General features: G+C 38.4%; 1 pseudogene; it reads left to right on the forward strand.

Annotated features, from left to right (window-relative positions):
- Window positions 1–948: 948 nt before the first annotated feature.
- Window positions 949–16,843, forward strand: part of LOC149249989 (gibberellin 20 oxidase 1-like) — a 35,493-nt pseudogene continuing 19,598 nt past the window's right edge.

Raw genomic sequence — 16,843 nt, forward strand, 5'->3', positions numbered from 1 at the left:
CATTGTCCCATCGTCATTACATGGTTTGGGGCTATTTTCCATGGATGGCATAAAGGTTTGTTACAGAGGATTAACTGAATTGATGGACTATGTCATACCCTGTTACAACTACAATGATTGGGTACGAATAGTCCAATATACCAAAAGTATGTGAAGATATGGAGTGGCCATAAATTATATACAACTAAAAGACAATGATGAAAATAAAGTCGTAACTATGTAAATTGATGGAAGGCCAAAAGTAGCAGGGAATATTGCAGGATGTATAAATAGTACACAACCCGTCACTACAAATAAGAAACCCAATTTCATATTCGAGGGACATGAAGGAAATTGTGTATTTGTATGTCGAATTAAATCAATAGCTGCAGGGGAAGATTTACTCACTGATTACAATTTTAATAGAATAAATACAAATATTGTTATTATGGGAGCGATATGTATTCAATTTTACCCAATTTGTAAGCAATGTCTATTATATGTTATGACTGTCATTTACTACGTTAAGTTTCTATATAAATTTAGACATATGTCAATAATGGTTTTATTATTAATATAATGATGACTAAGTGTGGGTGAATTTCACATACACTTATTTGATAAGTTGGGTGATAAGGGGAAGGCACCGACCTTAGAGCATTCCATAGATGCCCGTGAGGAAGAGGTTATTGATGATGTAATTTTGATGTCCGTCGATCTAATGCAAGCAATAAGGAAGCTCAAATTCAAAGCAACCAAGAAACTTAATTCTTTAGTTATGATTGAGCCTCAGATAGATGAGATAAAAGGCAAAATCAAAACCTTGTTGCAATAAGTTCATTGGTATGGGGTGAGCAACTCATTTAATTATCCCAATTATTTGTTTACGATTTATTTATCTCAACCTTTATAGAAAAACTATTTATTTTATTGGAGTTTTTGGAAGAGTTTGATCCTCATGCTACGATTATGGGTCAGGCCAACGTTGGTAGAAACATCGATGCTCCACCTGTGAGTGAGTCACTAGTAATTGAGACCAGTACAACCGCTCAACCACACACAACAGGATATTCACCCTATGAACAGCATCTGCCAGGATCTACACATGATGATTTGGATGTAGAGCATGATACAATTGCACAATTTGAAATGAGTTTTCCTATATCTTCTCGTGTTACTAGCACGATATCACTACCAATCACGTTTTTGGTAGATGATGACAATGTCCCTATGAAAATAGAGAAACTTCCAGGTATTCAAAAAGTGTTTTAAATATGAAGTATAACCTAAATGAAATTAACGTTTAGTCTATGATTATTTTAAACTAATGATAATATCGTTTTGCAGGAAATGATGTATTTTACAAGTGTTTGTATGACATAACCTTGGAAATATTTGGGCCGACCATTCACACAAACTAGAAATCCAAAAGTTCCAAGTTAAAGATGAACTTATTAATTGGATGTTTCTCCTGTTTGGTGACGATACCTTCAATAAAGAGGGAGTTACCTCAAAGGTAGGCCTACATTTAAAATATTTGCAGGACCAATATACATCTCAATTGGAAATGGCTAGGTCGCATGAGTTCCCTCCATTTATTCTAGAGATGGAGTCAAGAGTGCGGTGGCAAATGCACAAGAGAAGGTACTTCGAAAAGCAGGGAAGAATCCACTTGGACCAAGAAAGTATGAGGCACATTTAATAACGTAATTATGATGCTTTATCATCATTGCAACATCTAATTAAGTTTTTCAATGTTTTAAATATAGGATCCTAGATACTTCCAAATCCACACAAGCAATAATAGCCAAACATGGCAGCATCAACTTGGCCCAGGTGGTTACTCGAAACCGACCTAAAAAATTGTAAGTATATAAAAAAAAATTGCATCCAAATTATAAATTGTTAACAATTTTAATTTAATATCACAGAAGAAGAAAAATTCACGTTCTAATGCAAAATTTCAGGGGGCACAATTCAAAGAGACTCCCACGAAGGAAGACCTACATCTTGCTTTCAAGTATGGCTATCAAGTCGTGGTTGAACGAAGGACAAGCTTGGCATCTTCACAGTCTTCCAGAATCGAACATAACACTCAGGGAAATAAAAGCGATGAATAACATTGTAAACAATTACTTGTACAATCTATTGGTTATTATTTTTGGCCATAAAGTAATGTGCTTGATTGTAAAAAGCAGGCAAGCAATGTACATACAACACATGAGCCTACTGACGATGGAGTGCTTGATCTTGAGACTGATGTTCAACTCGGTACTAGAGGTATTTCATGTGTTATAAAAAAATTGTAGTATGGAATAAAATTAAAAATATTTAAATGCAAATGGTGTATTAATTATAACCTTTCTTGTTTCTACACCAGAGCATGTACAAGATGTGGCCAGAGAAGAGGAGGAACATATGGCCACATCCGAAAGTATTTCGCTTCCCTCCACTACCGAAGCAGGTAAAGAACACTATAATACTCTTTTTATTAATAAAACATTTCTAATTATAATAACTATAAAAACGAATTTAACATTTTTTTCTTATTGCAGGTGATGCTCGACTCCACTTGTAGCAACATAGTCGTAGGACTAGGTCAATGACAACACATATTACACTAGAGACCACAACAACTGAAGGAGGCCAAGATCAAGACATCCTCGCTAAACATGTCAAAAAGGAGCAATAAAGCTGATAAAAAATGACTGAACTTGTTTATTTAGAGCTCGTTTTTTTTTAGTACCACAATTTTTACTAAGAGGTTGAATGCCTCATGGCATGTGCACATGTAACTTTAGACTATATTAATAAAAAGTTTTGTTTTTTCCATTGCAATAAATTAGAATGATTTTGTTTCATATTGTGTAAACATATTTTTTGTAATACAATGAGGGTTTAGAATACCATATATTTGATAAATTCTTGGTATAAGTCAATTAACTCTATTATGAACACCAAGAGCCTATAATCAGATTCTCATGCTAAACTAAGCCTTTACACAATCTGTGCCTATGCTAAGTCAACCATCTACTATTTTGTATATATATGCCACTCCACCATACACTACCACACTTCTAATTTAGGTGTTAGATACTCCTGCTTCAATTCCTAATCACAATAAATTGTGATTATGATGAAAATTTAAGTGCATATGTATGTAATGTCCATGGTGGGACGTATGAATTGTCCTCCCCAAATTTCCCATCAAATATTATAATAACCTTGAGTGGGTTAGCATTGGTTTGTCATCATCATCTCAAAATGACTCGGCAGGTGAAAATTTACCATCTCTATCATCATCACTTCACATTATCTCGTGGTTGACCCTTTCTACCAAGGAAAATTTTAAGGATGGAAATTTTTCTTGAAGTTTAAAACATTGGCGAATCTCACTAATCCCTAATATGAAAATTATAAATGTTTATTGATATATTTGTAAAATTAATCAAATTTATAATTATTTTATATATAGTCTCTCTATAATGTTGGCGATTTTCAAGGTAAAATAATTTTATATTCTAAAATTTGGGCGAATCGTCTTTTATAAAATTGGAAATTGGCGAATCTTTTTTGTGGAAAAATCATGGAAAATTAGCCCACTGGGCGAACATTAGCCCCTAAAATTTTCCATGCAAGTTTCTACAGATTATATGCATGAATTTATGGAAGGTCATCCCTACTACCTATCCTATGATTTATTGTGACAACAAGTGAATAAAGGACAATTGACAGATCTTTGTTGACAAGACACCCTACTTATAAATTGTACTTTGTTCACCTGTTCTCACAATTAATCATAGGCCAAGTAAAGGGGATGGTCTTCCAAAAATTCATGCTTATAATTTGTAGAAGGGGTCATCTATGAGACAATGTGAAGTGATGATTACAAATATGGTAAAAATTTCATTTGTCAAGACATTTTGAGATGGTGATGGCATAACAATGCTAGCCCATTCAAGGTTATAATCATTCATGGGAAATGCACGGAGGACAAATCATACATCCCATAATGGACATTACACTCATGTGTACTTAAATTTTCATCATAATCACAAACTGTTGAGAACTGGCAATTAATATATGTTAGAATTTTGTTAAACTAATATAGATTAGAAAATGAAACCAATATATAGATCCACCCCTCTTGCGGTAGCCTTGAAAACGTCATGAGTACACGACCAGGCAATAAAAAATAAAGAAAAAGAAAAATAAATGATTGTAATAGTTATATCATTAGAAACATCACATACCATATCATGAAAACATATTTTTGATGATAATTTGTTTTTACATTAAGTATTTTGTGTCTATGATTAATAAATGAATGAATGCATGCTATATGTTAATGAATAATTGGTATATGTATCTGTTGTGGGGAAAAATGCCTATGCAGGACGATCCTATCCACCTAAGGTGTGACAGTGCCTTAGCAAAAAACAGAGACAACTATTCTAGTATTCTTCCTTTATGAATTAAGAATGAAGAGAGAGATGGATGGACTAACCGGTGTCTTCCGTTTGTCCCTCGATCCGGCTTCTCTCCTCTTGGAGAGTTCCCAGCTACTTGCCTTCTCGCTTGCCCAGCTTCAAGAGGTTTATGCAAGATCACAAGAAGAGAACACTACACAAGACATGGATTCATATTCATAACTAGTTCAGGATTAGAAATAAACTAAACATACTAATGCAATCATACATCAAAGATACATCAGTATATAGGAGAAAACAAGATAGCTTTATTGATGAATAACAAGGTTCAGGGAGAGATACAACCCAGAGGGCTCCAATCCAGCATCTCCTTCCGAACAAATGGAATTCCTATCTTCACCCCCTTCAAAGCATTAAGCACCCAATGATTCCAATCTCAAACCAACAGCAATTCTTTACAATAACAAAATTCCAGCCTCCAGATCTCATGGAGGAGAGATCCATATATAGATGTTTGGAGAGAGGATGAGTCAGCTTGAGATCTGACTAGTGTCCTCTCCCTCTGTCAATTCTTGATTCCGCTTGGAGGTTCTTGCTTCCACTTGGAGATTTGGAACCTCTTACTCATCACCAGTCGAATTCCCTGAGGCAAGTGTCATTCTGGAAGCTTCCTGGGTCTTGACACCTTGAGAAATGAACTTGCCACATGTCCACTCTCGCTCAGCGCAGGTAGCCACTGTTGCCTTTGACATTCAGCGCGGGTATCCAGTGTTGGCTTTGACATTCAGCGCAGACAGCTAGTGTAGCCACTGAAATGATCCTGAATTGACTTGTTTTTGAGCAGTTTCTGGTGGAGAACTTCTGTGAATTGTTGTGGTTTGTTAGCCTTGTTCCTCTAGGGGTAGGAACAACATGTTTAGGGACTTTGGATCCCTTAGATTATGGACATTTCATGCTCAATGCTGTAAGGCACAAAAATGTCTATAACAGTTGCCCCCTAAAGTATGAGGCCGTTCATCGGGTGAAATGCTTTATCAGGGGGATCCAAAGTTCATCCAATGCTAGGAGGAGACCTGTAATAAGATACAATACAATACATTATCTTTCATACTGCTTTCATGATCTAGCTGAGGTGGGCATTCCCATGCTCAGCTTTATAAATTCATTTTTCTGTACATAGAACAGACAATCGTCTGATGGTAGACTGATAATTTTGATGAAATTATCATCCTTTGAGTAGGATGATTATCTGCTGCAATGATGTACATGTCAATGTCTTTATCTTTCCTGAATATATATCGCATCCTGGATAGATGGAACTAGATCCGGGGTCTTCAAACTCGTTCGATCTTCACTCTAAGTACAAGTCGATCCATGTGAGAAATGTTCTGAAGTCGAACATGGAAATACATCGCTTGATTACCGGTCAATGAGGTAAACCGTTAACAAACGCGAGAGGAATCACCGATAATGATAATGACCCTCAAGGTACTGTAGCACAATTCACGTGGTGTGAATAAAGGACTTGGCGTCGAACACCACGCAAAATCTTTTGGTCGAAGGTCATTGATGTATACCTGTCGACGGAAGTGAGAAACTTGCCATTGAGGCATGTAAGCTTCAAAGTACTGAAGGGGTTGTTCCTAGATCAACTTCTTGGATAATGAGCTGATGTCGACAAGAAGCAATCCGTCAAAGGAGGGCCTTAATGAATCCCACATCAGTGACACAGAACGGAGCTAATGATTTTAATGGAGGTGAAAACGATCAGTGACATATAATTCAGGGTGGTAGTCATGAAAGGATGAAGGATAATGTATGGCAGTGGATGGGACACGGTTGACTTTTCTGAACGACTTCTCTTGAACATATGGCGACACTGATGCGATGGATTGGTAGCATTACCCCAAATATGGATGGTATGGCGAGACCATGGATGTGACCGGTGACTGAAACAACCCAACTCGATTGTGGTACGGAGGAAAAGTGTCATGTTCAAGAGCGACTTGCTACCATCAAAGTTTTCTTGAGTTTCTCCCAATTTTTCCCCAGTCATTGCTGACCAGTACCTCTTTATTTTTGTCAAGCTTGAGGAGGATAACATATGCTTGTTCTATAACCTGCCCTTCGGGCAAGCCCATCGCTATGTTTTAACGAGCTTAGCGATAGTGAAACTCGTTCTTGTCTAAAGACAAGTTTGTCGCTATTTAATTATTTTAACGAGTCTAACGACAAGGATAACTCGGTCCTTTTCATTTTTAGAGAGTCTAAAAAGGTACATAAAGTTAACTCCAAAATTCCTTTTTCGTCATCTAATCCCTTAAGTCCGAAAAAGTATAAAACAATACAGAAGGGATGAGTTTTCGATAGTTTTAATGAGCCGAATAAAACGAGCGCTCGATCTTTTTGTGCAATAATCCCTCAGGTCCAAAAAGATTAAAATCTAGAGGAGGGATAGCACTTCATGTCCCTTTAACGAGCTGGAAGGCCAAGGACTCGGCAATCTTTTCATATTTTACGAGTCAGTTGAAAATAGCTTAAAGAAGACTCGTCTTTTGAGGAACGAGTGATAAACAGGGTTAACAGCTGATTCCAGGTACAGGTTGGAATTTTCCAATCACGGCAGTGTCACAAGGATGGCTAGGTGAAATCACTCTTCGCAGCTGTTCCTCAAAATGGGTAAACAATCATATGGAGGTGAACGATCGGCCAAATGAAAAGTGGAGGTGACGGTGCAAACACGACCAAGGCTTTAATGGCTGATGATATTACATTCACAGTGGTTATTTACCGGGTAGGTTCATTTTTTATTTTAAAATGAGCTTAAATGCTGGTGGAAACACTTGCTCATTGCTTATGTTTATTTTTTAACGAGCATGAAGTCCGCGTTAAAACTGCTCGGATCTTGCGTTTATTTTTTAACGAGCATGAACTGTGTGCTAAAACTGCTCGAATCTTGCATTTATTTTTTAACGAGCATGAACTGTGTGCTAAAACTGCTCGAATCTTGCGTTTATTTTTAACGAGCATGAACTGTGTGCTAAAACTGCTCGATGATAAGTTTGCATGCCCCCAGCATAACAACGCAAATCGAGGTGCATACGATGATAAGTTTGCATGCCCCCAGCATAACAACGCAAATCGAGGTGCATGCCCCCCAAGCTTCATTGCATTCAACTTGGTGGTTGGAATGAAGGTTTACCTTTGAGATTTGGAAAGGAGATTGTTTCATTTTTTAATGAGGTTGACACAGTAAAAGAACTATCCTCATGACTCCTTGTTTCATTTTTTAACGAGGTTGACACGAGATTAGAACCGTCCTCGGAGCCCACTGTATTTACAGTATTTCTATTAGGGCGATGATCCACGCTGACAAAATGTTTAGGAATCTTCTGAATCCATTAGATATAGAAGATTTCATATTGTAGGTTTCCACTGTGGCCACTTCCGCCAGATTACTTGCAGGCGGTAGGGCAAAAGTACCCATTAAGGCAGGGTCTTTTAGGAGACCTACTCCAATATTTTGAAGCGAATGATTGCTTCCATGGATCATTGGAATGCTTCCCGTAACTTGTGAACTGTCGGGGAGGAAAGTTTGTTGATCGACGACTGTAATTCCTCCTTGAAAGGGAAATGCAATCTTCCTGAAGTAGGTCGACACAACTGCAGCCATGGCATATATCCAGGGCCTTCCCAATAGGATGTTGTAATCGAGGTTTCCGTCGATTACTTCAACATCAACTTCTACTGTTTTGCCCCCTAGTTCAACTTGCAAGTTACTTAAAATCTCGTATGGAGTGTATGATCGTCCATCAAATGGTTTTAACTTCGTTGACGATCTCGACAAGGGTGGTGAGCCTAAATTCTTCCAGCAACTCATCGACATAATACACGTAGATGCCCCCTCATCAATAATTGTTCGATGAACAATTTTGTTGAGGGCTTTCACTTGAATAAGGAAAGCTAGTTGAGCTGGTAACTGAGGGTCATATCCTTTATGATCAAAGGCCACAAGATTGGAGTCCATTGGGTCAATCCCACCTATTGTTGATAATAAAGCTTGCTTTTGGGAGGGGCAATTTTGCGGTACCTCAAGTGTTGACATAGCGGACGGCGATTGGGCCAGGTCCTCTACTATATTATAATTCTGTGCTACTTTGGCACGAGGATTAAATGTCGATTTGTGTACTACTCCCTTTGGCGACTTTATCAATGGTTTAGGAATGATGGGTGGCACAACTTCGGTCAAAGTTGTCGTCAAACTACTAGGTTGTTCATTAGCCTTGTTATTTGACAGCTGTGGATTCCCGTAATCTTTATTCCTTGTCAAAGCATCATTTTGCTGCTTTGAGACAGACAACATAAGCACTTGGGATCGGGAAGTATTTTGATTAGCAACCAGTTTGGTTCCCGGGTTTGGAAACGGATCAGTCAATACCGCTGAGGGTTTTGAACTCTTAAAGAGTTTCTTAACTTCAGCTATATGTGGACAATCTCTCGTCCAATGATCCTCATCGCATATATGACACCCCGCAGGGGGTTTCCTTTTTCTCCCTTTCTTTTTCTTCTTGCCCCCTGGTTGCTTCAGTTGTTTGCCCTTGTCGGTCGACGCGGCATTTCCTTCTGAGGCAAGAAGTTCCTCATTTGCATTTTGACTGGAAATCTTACGGGCCCTTTTAGATGTAGCCTTTGTCGATTTCGTGTCTGTCGTGCCAATCACGCCATCGATGGCATGAGAGTCATTGTTTGATTTAGGAGGAGGAGGAATTGAGAATTTCGGTCTAGGGGCATCAGGTATTTTGTCGTAGAGCGTGCCAGACTGAATATAGACCAAGTCCAGATATTGCGCACGAGCGATTACTTGCTCTTCCGTTACGACTCCCCCTTTTGCCACATCTTCCGTGATTGTAGGAAGTAAGGATTTGATAACCAGTCAACTAATAGCTGATCGGGAACGTACGTTTTTACCATCCTACGACGATGTCGCCACTCATGTATATGATCAGATATGCGAGTGGTCGTTGTCTGTTTGAAGTTGGTTAGGAGTTCCGTTCCCGTTTCATACCTTATCGATAATTGAAAATGGGTTAAGAAAGTCGTGGCTAAGGTACTGAAGTTGTTGAACGAAGCTCTAGGCAATTCAATATACCATTTTGTCGCTGGACCAGTTAACGTCCTCTGAAAAAGGCGAAGCCTAATCGAATCATCGTTTAGGGTGTTTGATGAACACCACAGATGAAATGTCATCACATGATTCGACGGATCTTCACCCGGATTTCCATTAAATTTAGGAATATCTTACGGAAGTTTATGCGGAATTGCTGGCCACCAAGGGGCATAAGCAATTGGATCATTCGTCAGCCGGTTTAGATCTGGTAATTCTAGAGTTGCTACAAAGGGCAACTGTTGATTCAGGTTAGGCGAAGCATACCCAGGATAAGATGGAATCGCCTGAGCAGTGGGTCTTTGCATACTAGCATAATGTATTTGATGCTGGCAACTTTGACAAGGTTGATGGGCATAACCATTATAATATGGTTGTTGATTATCGCTTTGGAAATGCGATTGCCCATTACTTACAAAGATTTGTTGCTCAGGTCCTTGATATGATTGCTGGAATGGGGGTTGTTGAGTTTGAACCAGCTCTGGTTGTTGAACCATTTGCTATTGACAAATACTGGATGATTGACCAAGATGAGGAGTCACAGTACTTGTTTGATCCTGAGTCGCTCGAGATAAGGAGGCACTAACCTGAGGTTGTGATTGAGTCGTTGAGACAAGAGGCTGTTGTATTGCAACCTGAGGCTGTTGGGGTTGACATACAACAGGTAGCACTTGTACTTGCGACGCAGTCACCATAGCAGGTATAGTGGGAATATTCAACACAGGGTGGACTGGTTGCATTGAATATACAACCCTTGGTTGTTGAGGCAGTATTGGTATCCAACTGCTGGATGTAATTCCAGTTTGACCTGAACTTTGTTGTAAACTCCCATATGGTTGTTCTCCGGGAGGGAACAATGAAAAGGCATACTGCCCTCCATATGGTGGCAATCCAGTACTTAAAGGGTAGATTGGCCTTTGAAGACACATTGGATCAATTTGTTGAGTTTCAACATAAGAAATACCAGATGATAATCCGGATGAAGAAATAGGAACTAACCATGTCGTCGAAACAGTCTCTGCATGGACTCCAGCTTGTTGTTGACAATTTGCCGGGACAGATGGTATACCAACGAACATCGCTGGAGTAGCAGCAAGAGGCTCTGCCGCTGCTACGTCGGATGACACAGTCCTGGATTTCGACGGTTGTTCAGACATATTTAGTCTATCCAAAAGATTTTCTAGTGATTCTACAAGAACTTACGATGAAAAGAGACTAACTTTGAAGATCAACGAGGGAATGATGATGATTATTCCGTTTAAAATAAATTTTAACGAAACTTGGACACAACTTGCTTTTTCACTTTTAAAGAGTCGAGAAAAAGATAAAGATGACTCTAGTCTCCTTCGATGTTTTAACGAGCCCGAAGTGACAAATACTCGGATGGACTTTTTCTGTTATAGAGTCTGAAAAAGGCCAAAAGGAACTGCTTTGGAGTTCTAGGTAGAGGGTGTGCCAAACTTTTCGCAAAACCGCAGAATACTTTTTAAGGTACGGGCGGTCGATCTTCCTGAATGCTGTGTTCAGTGCATTGCGATCAGTAGGGCGGCCGACATGGCTTCCTAAGGATAAAGGTTTTATGCCTATAGGGATCTCCCAATATATACGCGACGGTACGTGGGAGCACAATCCGTACTGGCGCTATCGTCTCTCGGGAGGAATCACCCACCATCAACGAGATCGACAGTCACCAGGCTTTACGACGCCGGAACACGTCTCTAGCCTAGACCTCTATGTTGTGCGTTATGTTGCAAAGCGTTTTTAAGTTCATTCAATTTATTTTAGGTTGATCTTTTTAGAGGTTTGCCTTTCTGGATCACCACGAGATGTATGATACATTTCCTAAATGCAGTCTAAAGATGATAAGCAAGCTTTATATCTTTTCAACTATGAAAGTCCTAGCTACTAAGGGAAAAGAAAGACACCATCTTTTCTCAAAGAGCAATCAACACACTCTAATGCACTTTCCCTAAATCAAGCATGCAAACTATCAAGATGCAAATTCACAATGCAGGTGTTTGTTTTCCGCTTTCTTAGTATTGATGCCTACAAAGAAATCTTTTTGTACAACTTTGAATTTGCTTTTAAATGACAAATACAAACAAGTTTACTTTTTCGAAATCAGAGAGGGTAGAAGAGATTACAACACTTAACGATTTTCGAAATGAATACTTGTTTCGACACTTAAAAGAGACAAACTCAAACCAATAAGCAAGAGTAAATGTATAATCAACTGCAAACAGCCAATGAACTCTCTTCTAAGATCACAACCAACAGATCTGAATCAAGATCTACAGGATGACTATTTCACTCATGCAAAGGAAAACTGTAAATGATGCCACAAACACATAAAAACACTCACAGTCTTTTTGTACAAAAGGAGGCGGAATTTAAGCAGAGAAAAGGAGTTATCAGACTGGTACCTATGCTGGTTACAGACTGCAAAAATCAGAGATCAAAACAAGGCAAAACAGAGCAGAGAACCCCAGCTGCACAAGGCCTAACTGGTTCAGCGCAACCTCAACACAGGGGTTTTGACATTCAGCGCAGGTAGCCTTCACGGGACCTGCGTTGAAATGCAGAACCTCTTCACAGCTGTCGCGTTGAAGGAGAAACGAGAGTTTCTCACTGGGTTCAGGGTCACAGATTGCTATTTAATCTACTGTTTCAGGCCAAATCAAAGCAACAAGCAAGGTGCAATCAAAGGGATTCTTTAAGGGAGTACTAAGATCTATCACAAAGGATCATCAAATCATTTGTGAGTCCATTGTTTAGATCATAGACAAGTCCAGTGATTGGATCAAAGCAGCAACTGTCTACTTTGCATCTGGGAGTAGCAGATGCAGTTCCATTGTTGCTGTCAACTCTATGAAACAAACAATGATAGAGACACAAATAAAATGATTAAACAAATATCCCACTGTGGTCGCCAATACGAAACCAGAGATTCTGGGTTCGATCCCCAGTGGATTCGCCAATTTGTTGTGGGGAAAAATTCCTATGCAGGACGATCCTATCCACCTAAGGTGTGACAGTGCCTTAGCAACAAACAGAGACAGCTATTCTAGTATTCTTCCTTTATGAATTAAGAATGAAGAGAGAGATGGATGGACTAACCGGTGTCTTCCGTTTGTCCCTCGATCCGGATTCTGTCCTCTTGGAGAGTTCCCAGCTACTTGCCTTCTCGCTTGCCCAGCTTCAAGAGGTTTCTGCAAGATCACAAGAAGAGAACACTACACAAGACATGGATTCATATTCATAACTAGTTCAGGATTAGAAATAAACTAAACATATTAATGCAATCATACATCAAAGATACATCAGTATATAGGAGAAAACAAGAAATCTTTATTGATGAATAACAAGGTTCAGGAAGAGATACAACCCAGAGGGCTCCAATCCAGCATCTCCTTCCCAGCAAATGGAATTCCTATCTTCACCCCCTTCAAAGCATTAAGAACCCAATGATTCCAATCTCAAACCAACAGCAATTCTTTACAATAACAAAATTCCAGCCTCCAGATCTCATGGAGGAGAGATCCATATATAGATGTTTGGAGAGAGGATGAGTCAGCTTGAGATCTGACTAGTGTCCTCTCCCTCTGTCAGTTCTTGATTCCACTTGGAGGTTCTTGCTTCCACTTGGAGATTTGGAACCTCTTACTCATCACCAGTCGAATTCCCTGAGGCAAGTGTCATTCTGGAAGCTTCCTGGGTCTTGACACCTTGAGAAATGAACTTGCCACATGTCCACTCTCGCTCAGCGCAGGTAGCCAGTGTTTCCTTTGACATTCAGTGCAGGTAGCCAGTGTTGGCTTTGACATTTAGCGCAGACAGCTAGTGTAGCCACTGAAATGATCCTGAATTGACTTGTTTTTGAGCAGTTTCTGGTGGAGAACTTCTCTGAATTGTTGTGGTTTGTTAGCCTTGTTCCTCTAGGGGTAGGAACAACATGTTTAGGGACTTTGGATCCCTTAGATTATGGACATTTCATGCTCAATGCTGTAAGGCACAAAAATGTCTATAACAGTATCTTTATGTACTAACCTTGTTTCATATTATTTAAACATATTTTTTATGATAAAATTTATTGAGATGAAATATTTTGTGGATTTACGAATGAATGAATGAATGCTTGCTATTTGTTTTTTATGTATCTTAATGTCTTGCTTTCAACTGTTTCCTATATAGTAGATAGATTGGGTACTAGGGAATTGAGAGCGATGTGAGGCAGGGAGAGGGGGGGAGTCGTGAGAGCTTCCACCTCCACGTGGTTGGCCCTGTTCAATAGAGAATAAATTAGGATTTGGATAATCTTGGAGCAAAAAACCCTTAATCCAACAAAGCAACAACAAAGTCAATTTTGACTTTGTTGTTGCTTCGTGAAGTGGAAGTGTTGAAAAGTGTAACTAGGTTCAGTCTTCATAATGACATGTGTAATAGTGATTTTATGTAATTGATGTAAAGAAGAAAAATAAAATTATTATTGTAATGCTTGCCTCATGGGTTTCATGAGTAAGGAATTTTATTTTTACTTATGGCTCCCATTATGAGTCTTTAGGTTTTGTCATCTGGTCATAAAAGTCAATTTGAGTCAATGTCATGTATGAAGGACACTTCTTGGGCATGTTACTTTTTGTATGAGTCATTAAATGTATAAGAGGGCCCTCCAATACCAAGAAAATCCACCTCCTACAAGTCTTCTACAAGATGGAATAAAATATCTTCACCGAATGACATGTCAGCTCACCCTTTAACAAGTCAGCCTAATTGATGGGGAAACAACTATAAATAGGGTAGCTCAGATTAGGCTCCTTCCCAAGTGATATGTTTTTGGGTCACTTTGATCTCACACATGCGAAGAAAGGGACTGTCTCTATTGCAAAAGAGGTTGAAGTGCTACAGTCCCATTGGTAGGTCAAGGCAAGGAGGAAGCATAGGTGTATCTCAAGCCAAGTTACCAAGGAAGCAACCTCCACCTAAAGCGAATGAAATCAAGGTTCCAATCTTGATGATTCGTGCGTGCTAGGGTTTCTGAAGGAAGCCAAGAATTACAGGAAGCAGAAATCTAAGGAGAAGCTTAGAAGGAAAGAAGAATTAGCAAATTGACCATCGTTGACTCAAGCAAGAAAAGGTTCAAGCTAAGAAGATTCGTGTCTTGGTATTTGAGTGGAAATAGGTCAAGATTCTTGGTCTTGGTATTCATCAATTGAATTCTCTATAAGAAGAAGTATTTGTTCGATTTTTCCTCTCAAGTGGGAGAGGTTTTGACCCTAGCTGATAGCCTATATTCTGTGTCTCTCGTCTCCTTATGGTTGATGCATTGGTATCTATTTGATGAAGAATAACACTATAAAAACATTAAGTAAAATAATATCCTAATCTAAGAAGTAAAAAACATTCACAATCAGTTATCAATAGAATAGAAATCACTTAATCGTGATGCCCTAGATTTCTCAACAAGAGGGAGGTTTCCTCCAAGATTGAACTACTCCAACAATTTATTCTCGAAACTAAGAGGATATCATTCAAGTATTCATGCACACAAGTCATTTTAATTATTCTTTATTCATGCAATTATATTTAATATTTGGTCAAATTTAATCTAAGTTTGCCTCATTGGTCTCATAAATATGTGTTGGACAACTAGTTTCATTCAGATCTTGAAGTGGAATAACTATCTGAAGAAAATAGCTCAAAATGATAAGGTTTTAGGTGAGACAACAAATTTGTTTGACATTTTTCTTATATGTCTTGGCCGAGTGGGAGTTACATAAAATTTTATAAGAAATAACAAACTTTTCCATGAAAAAAAATCAGGTAATATTTGTCTGTCTTTGAAAATTGTGTTTTTATTTGAGTGAAAGACCATAAATTGTCATTTTTCATGCAGGGTAGTAGGATAAACTCTTACACTATAAATTGGGCATAAGGAATTGATATGATTTTTATTCTATTTTTTTAATTATTTAATGCATATAACTTCTCCTCCTTCCTTTGTTCTGCAGGTACTTTCATTCAAATATATGGATTTGAAAGATTAACTACGGTTGGAGTCATAAACGCGAAAAATATCATTGAAGTACTACTCAACTTTAGCCCGCCAAGTGCTTGGCTACTAGGTGTGCGATTTAGTTTTGAGTTGCATTTGATTTTAAGAAATTTTTTATTTATAAATTGAAATTCTTCTAAGACCGTAGATGTTGAGAAAAACTAGGGCAAACCAAATTAGGGTTTCTTTTATAATGTTTTCTCTTGTTATATTGACAATTCTTGTGATATAATGTTAGTTCATCATCATCATTATTATTTTGTGTTCATCATCAAGACAATGCCAATAAAGAAGATCAAAATGCAAACAAGAACACTAGAAATAGGCTCTAGGTCAGGCCAAAGCCCCTCCACATGGGAAAAACCCAAAAACTTATCTTCTTATAAAAATTCAAGGAATATTTTCAAGACCTTTGATCAATACAACTCACCAAGTGATATTCCAGCCACCCAAACAACAATTCTTCTCTCTATAATTCGGTCTGTTGTTCTTCTCTAACTCGAAATATGAATAGAGATAAATTTCTTCCCATACATGCGAGTTTTCCAAACAAAGAATTGATGCAAAAGCCAAACAAATAGACATTCTTTTTTACCTTGTTATCCTTCACCTCTTTCTCACTGAATTTTCCTCGGACTTCTTGAAGAGACTGAATTACTTGTGTTACTCAAATGGGGTCCAATACCTCTCCTTTGTTGTGAAATCTAGGGCGTTATGTGAGTTATATTCTTCAATTTGATTTCTATTATCTTGAAATTTACTTGTGAAATTATATGTTGATTATCTTAGTGTTCATTTCATCAAATAAAGGCTAACATGAATATCACAAAGACAAGAACACAAGATGTAAGTGCGCATCCATGGAAAAACCCCTATGAAGGAGAAAACCCAGTTATCTCTTTCTCTAGTAGATTAAATAAGGTTGAGACACACTTGACCCTTTTACTAAAGAAATAGACTTACTCCAACCACCATACCAGTTACTCCTACAATTATCTCTACAATCATGGTTCTTGTCTCCTTTTGTTTCAACTTCAAAATTTCGACCCTCCTTCTGCAATAGTCTCGAACCTCCTACTTCATAAATCTTAGCCTTCCTGCTTCAAAAATCTTGGCCTTCCTTCTGCAATAGTCACAACCCTTTCTATAATCATCTCTACAACAAGGAACTTCAGCCTCCCTGTAATTGTTTCTGCAATTCACATTTTCGACTTCCTC

Source organism: Pinus tabuliformis, chromosome 7 (assembly GCF_031772625.1).
Source record: "Pinus tabuliformis cultivar Carrire ecotype Pingquan chromosome 7, CPIR1, whole genome shotgun sequence".
Taxonomy (NCBI): domain Eukaryota; kingdom Viridiplantae; phylum Streptophyta; class Pinopsida; order Pinales; family Pinaceae; genus Pinus; species Pinus tabuliformis.